General features: G+C 46.5%; 1 protein-coding gene across 2 annotated transcripts in view; it reads left to right on the forward strand.

Moving 5' to 3' along the window:
- Positions 1-5,006, forward strand: part of ELMOD3 (ELMO domain containing 3) — a 117,024-nt gene extending 112,018 nt beyond the window's left edge. For both annotated transcript variants that reach the window (XR_011030215.1, XR_011030216.1), the window contains one exon: positions 4,926-5,006. The gene's annotated coding sequence lies outside the window, so the exon portion shown is untranslated. The remainder of the gene's footprint in view (positions 1-4,925) is intronic.
- Positions 5,007-6,000: the final 994 nt, after the last annotated feature.

Consider the following 6,000-nt stretch of genomic DNA (forward strand, 5'->3'; position numbering starts at 1 on the left):
TCTCTTGTGAAATATGAAGTGAATGCCAGCAAGATGCATCCCAGAAACAGTCGGTGGAAGTCATTATGGAAGTTAAAGTAACGGCAGTACAGCAGTGCAGCTTTGATAGCAGGTGTTACACACTGTGTACAGTGAAAACAGGAGTGCTTCCATACTTCGGCTACGTACACTCAGATTCTGAAAATGATGAAATATATACATACTACGCATTAAAAGCTAACACATTGCTTGCCAAGACCAATGCTGTCTGGTGTGGGAGGAGCCTAGTCAGATGAGCATCTGATGACTGCAGCTGACAGACACCATGAAGCAAAGTAAAGCGAGTGGTATGCTGAGCAGCTATGTCTATATGGCTCAGCTGATGACTCATCCAGCGACCACTAGGGAGGACTTAATGTTGGGATTGTAGGTTATGTATGTCCGCCATGCCTCCACTTACTTGCAGTTATTCTCCTCACTCATACCTTTATCCTGTGCACAGTTCCAAGATTATTGGTGGAAAATTCCAATGTTTGACTCCTCATCTTAGTAGTATCTGTCTTGTCTGGCGAGATCAATATGGAATTCCAGTGACCGGAAAGAGTAAAAGACAGAGACAACAGACCAGTTGTCTAGACCAATAGTGAAGGATTGTCACAAATCAGAGAAATTATTCCACGAAAAATACGATTTACAAACATGGGTTGCTATTGGACATGTAGAGAAATCCGTCTCTACTTGGATGGAAAGTCCTCTTCCGGACTTGGGTCGCACCCCAATTGAAAAGCATCTACTGGAACCACTGATTATTGACTGCAGGGATGACCCCCTAAGAGGGGAATTAAACTATACTGGGTGGGAGGGGGGCCCCAATGAGAGTGTCAGAAGACAATGTTGGTGTTCATAAGGAACAGTCTTAAAGAAAAGCCAAGGCAAATTTTCTAAATCTTAATAGGACACTGAGGCATATTCTCTGCCCAATTACATGCCTGTGTTTCCTTCTGGTGCTGCTGCCAGTCCCCGCTGGGCTCTGCTGTCCCCCCTTTAAAATAGCGACAGGCTAGTGTCAATCTGCTTGCCACTTGCCTTCTTTTTTCCTGCAACTTGCCAATCACGGTGTGCCTCTCTCTCCTTCATTTCATGGCTCCCGCCTCTGTCCCCTCGCTCCCTGCCTCTGTAAGCTTCCTCCAATCGGAAGCTAAGCCGCGACCCAGGAAGTAGTTTCAGGTCGCGGCTTAGCTTCCGATTGGAGGAAGCTTACAGAGGCGAGAGCGAGGGGACAGAGGCAGGAGCCATGAAATGGAGGAGGCACATAGTGATTGGCAAGCTGCAGGTAAACAGAAGGCTAGCGACATGCAGATTGTTGGTAGCCTGTCGCTATTTTAGTGGGGGAACAGCAGAGCGCAGGGGGGACTGGTGGCGGCACCAGAAGGGCACAGAGGCATGTCATTGTGCACAGAACATGCCTCTGTGTCCTATTCAGATTTAGAAAAACCGCCTCGGGTTCTCTTTACCTCTTGTGGAGGTTAAAGAGTAAATTTGTTGGACACCAATACAAACCATGCATTTCTTAGAATTCACCAGCATCTTCAGGTTAATAAGGTACAGGTGCTCCTTACCACTGATGATCTCCGGAATGCTAATAGATGAAATCCAAATGACTTTGATTCGGATTTCATCCTCCTAATTAATGCACCTGATCGTGTGTGTGCGTGGGGGGTTAACTCACCCAGCAGGCGTCTTCTTTAACTGGTCCCACGGCGCCTCCCACGTTGCTTTCCAAGCAGTGTCACGTGACTACAAACACTTCTTCCTTCAATTTGGAAGCAGGAAGTGTTTGTAGTCACGTTACAGTGGCTTGGAACGCAGCGTGGGAGGCGCCATGGGACGGATGAATGAAGACGATACTCGGATTTTATCCGTTGCTCATCCCTGCTCCTCACTCATGTTGTGGGAAGATAAGACGCTGTGTTATTAACCTGAAGATTCGGGTGAATCCGAAGAAACCCATAGTTTGTATTGGTGTCCAACAAATTTACTCTTTAACCTCCACATTGAGGTAAGATTGTTCCTAACCAACACCAACATTGTGTTCTGACACTCACATTGGTGCGCCTCTTCCCACCCAGTAGACTCCTCATTTTAGTAGACTTGGCAGCTCCTTTAATGTGCTTCAACATTTTTCACAAAATCCAACAACTGAAATTCGCCTACCCATTCTCTTTCCTTCACCATGATGTATTATTAGTGAGCAATCTCAGGTATGTAAGTGTAAACTGCACTTTCCTATATAGTATTTGGGGATGCCACAAGGTTCTGCAGCTCCCAAGGCAAGGATGCCAAAGTGTGCCCCCACCTTCTTTCAGACGGCTGTTTCCCAGGCCTCAGGTACCCTCTTCCGGCCATCACTTGCTCAGATGACATGGAGAGGTGTTCCATCCCTTCTTTTAAGGGCTTCAAATATTTTTTAGCAAAGCTCAAATTAATTGATGGGATTGAATCAGGAAAGTTGTGGTTCTTCAAGTAGAACACATTTCTCCAATTCTCAGTCCATCCTAAACACCTGTGCTTTAGACTCTGATACAACTTGCTCATTACTCAGGCAGACTAAGAAAGGTGCTCATTATCAAACCAAACCCACCCCTCCATCCATCTATGGGATTTCATATCTGGACACACACACTAGCACTCCCGAGCCCCTCACTCTTGCCAGCTCACTGACAGCTGGACATCAGCATATGGCTAGGCTGTGTCACTGCTGCCCCATTGTTCCCAGCCATGTTTGCACTGAGAGTGGGACACATGGGCAGATCTGCCTCTCTCATGAGTGCACACCAGGCTCTTGCCTCTTACACCTCCGCCCAGCTCATCCCTGGCTGTATTACTCAGGTCAATATGGGTGTACCCGCAGATTTAAATAATTAGTAAATATTTAGTAAGTTAAAGCTCTGCACTTTTGCCATATACTCACATGATCCACTTCGTAAGGGGCTAATATCAATTCTTTCACCAAACCCCCCTCCCCCTACTGAACGAAAACTTCCCATTCATATCCAAATTATCTCATGGTCTCTTCTGCTGAGCCACAAGCCTGCGACCTTCCGATTCCCGGACCACAAATTGATGCAGCATATCGTTAACGCAGCAAAGACTCATATTGCAGCCGACTGGCGAACAAGAGTCCAATCGGTTTCAATCACTCACTATTAGCAGTGTTGACTCGACCATGGTGTCCAAAAAGATTATTGCAAAACTGGAAGACAAGACAAACATCTTTCTACAGACTTGGTCACTCTGAATAGATTACCGAGGATGTTCCCCCACAGCTCTCGTTGGCTAGCATGTCTCGATTGTCTGTTGGATTGTGACTTTTTAAAGATGGCCAGCCTGGTATTGTATTTACCTCCCACCAGGGCCGGATTTACTATAAGGCACTGTAGGCACATGCCTACAGGCCCCTGATGAGGGAAAGGCAGCTCACTCCCCTCCCCAAGCACCTCACTCACTCCTTCCCTGTGCAGAGTCCTGAGGAGAGTGTAAATGAGAGGTTACTCACCCTGCTCTTGGCATTCCATTGACGAGATCTCCCATCAGTCGGGGGCACCGCTAGCTACTAGAAGTACTGAAGATACTTCTGGCTACCTAATACTAAGGGACATCTGTCACTACCTATGTTGGGCAGGGGAAGTAAGGGAGAAGGTGAACCTGTCACTACCTATGTTGGGCAGGGGAAGTAAGGGAGAAGGGGAACCTGTCACTACCTATGCTGGGCAGGGGAAGTAAGGGAGAAGTGACAGCTGGGACAGCCAGCACACTTGTGATGCAGTTTGTAGGTTCATGGAGGGCGACGTCTAAGATGCCAGGACATTTTTGTGAAAAAAATAAAATAAAAAAATAAAATGCCAGGACATACTGTATGTGCCTATAGGATCCTGTGAGGTAAATCCAGGCCTGCCTCCCACCTGCAATTATTGAACTTCATATAATTTTCCTGCATACAGGCAATACCTTGTTGCTCATTGTAGTTTTCTCGCAATTTCAAAGCTGCTCAACTTTTTTTGTATCTCTAGATGACTTACTGCTGTGTCATAATTTTTACCTGACCTATGACCGAATACTGTACTTTATATCTCTGTGCACGTTATTCACTTTACACTTTTGTTATACTGTTTTGATCTACTTTATCTAATAAAAGATGTTTAAAAACTGAAATCTCTGCACTTTTGAATTATTGAATAAAGCTCAATCAACCAATGTTAGTTTATTCATCAGGCAATGTTTCGGGATCTTACAGAACCCCTCACAGGGCAATATAAAAAAGTGGTCGTCAGACAGGTCATATGTAGAGCACCCTCACGTTATGTGTTATGTGCTGTTGTCTGGTCAGACGACTCTGAGTTGCTGTAATGGCTGTACAGCCACACACATCACATGGTGCAAATGTGCCTGAATTTATATCATAAGAGCCTATAGGCACAGATGTCCTGGTACCCTAGACTTTGTCCTCCATGAACATACAGATCTCCACTGACGCTCACTGCCAATGTGCTGACTGTCCCAACAGCTGCATGCTTGTTCTAGGTGAGGTGACGTGTGTAGTAGCTATTTCTAGCCCAAGGGCCCCCTCATTGCAGCCAAGAAAAGAACATTTTTAGAAGGAGATCAGCCATGGCAGCCTTGATATTCCTCTAGAGGCCAGAAGGTGTGCCTGCTTTGTGTAAAATGATGAAGGTTCTAGATAACAGTGAAAGGCAAAAAACAAGCAAAGAATCCTTGCTTTGAAGAGCTGTGATCTTCCAGCCTGCGCTTTTGTGTAATGTGTTGCGCAATCCAGCAGGCTGCGAGCCCTGGCAGAGCCTGTGTTGTGTTGTCCTCTCTATGAAGCCCTGGCCTTCTCTGTCCCATCACGAGGTCTCATCTTGCTTCAATGTGTTTATCATTTTCAGCTCAGCCAAGATAAATCTCCTCATGCTTTCCATATTGTCTGTGAAGGATTGCAGAAGAAACATGAAGTGGTGGCCAGATGGGTAAGACAAATTCTTCAATATGTCCATCAACATTTAACCCTGCTGCTACCAATCCTGCTGTACTCTTTAGATGTGACAGCCCTGGTTAGGAATAAGACTGATGTTTACAGGTGCGTTCCCTGCCATCACTGATCTAGGGTAAAGAGGTATTCTGCAGAGCTGGAACACATTAGTCAGTGAATAAGTAATTATGGTCAGTTTCTTCCACCTAAATTCTTGGGGAAATATGTGATTGAATTAATGGGGAGACTGACTTGGAATCCTCTGAATGGCTGATTACAATCGTGATTATGTATTGCATACCATCCAACCATTCTGCTTTAACAGGGGCCGTCTAGGGTTGGGAGGTATGGTCCCATGGCAGTCCCCCGTGTCCCGGCACGTACCCTTCCCATGCATCATTCTGTACCCATTCCCCCAGCATATAATGCAGAGTATGTGTGAGCGGAAGCACTGCGTCTCTTACTTGCTGTGCCTGAGTCTAGCGATGTGTGCCCTACTGTCACCACTCACCTCTCCCTCTAGTGCCCAGCCTCTCCTTCTCCTAACCTCGTGTGTAATCATGTGATGCAGGAGGAGAAGTCAACACTAGAGGGAGAATTGATCGATGACAGTAGGATGCACATCGCTGGAGTCATTGAGAGACACAGTGCTTCCACTCGCACATATACTGCATTATATCGTGGGGCAAGGGTACAGGATGGTGGATGGGAGGGGCATGTTATGGAACACAGGGGTCTGCCATGGAACCATATCTCCCAACCCTAGACAGTCCCGGGCAAAGCGGGATGTTTGGGCTTCCATTTGCACATACTCTGCATTATATGCTGAGGGGGCACAGGATGGGGGCCACTAACACCGCCAGGGAAACTTTATTGGGGGAGGGGAACCACTAAACACCAGGGAAGCTTTATGGGGGGAGGGGGAACTACTAAAAACCAGGGAAGCTTTATGGGGAGGAGGAGATTGCATAGCTAAAGGTGTGACAGGGATG

The sequence above is a fragment of the Hyperolius riggenbachi genome, chromosome 3 (genome assembly GCF_040937935.1).
Source record: "Hyperolius riggenbachi isolate aHypRig1 chromosome 3, aHypRig1.pri, whole genome shotgun sequence".
Lineage (NCBI taxonomy): Eukaryota > Metazoa > Chordata > Amphibia > Anura > Hyperoliidae > Hyperolius > Hyperolius riggenbachi.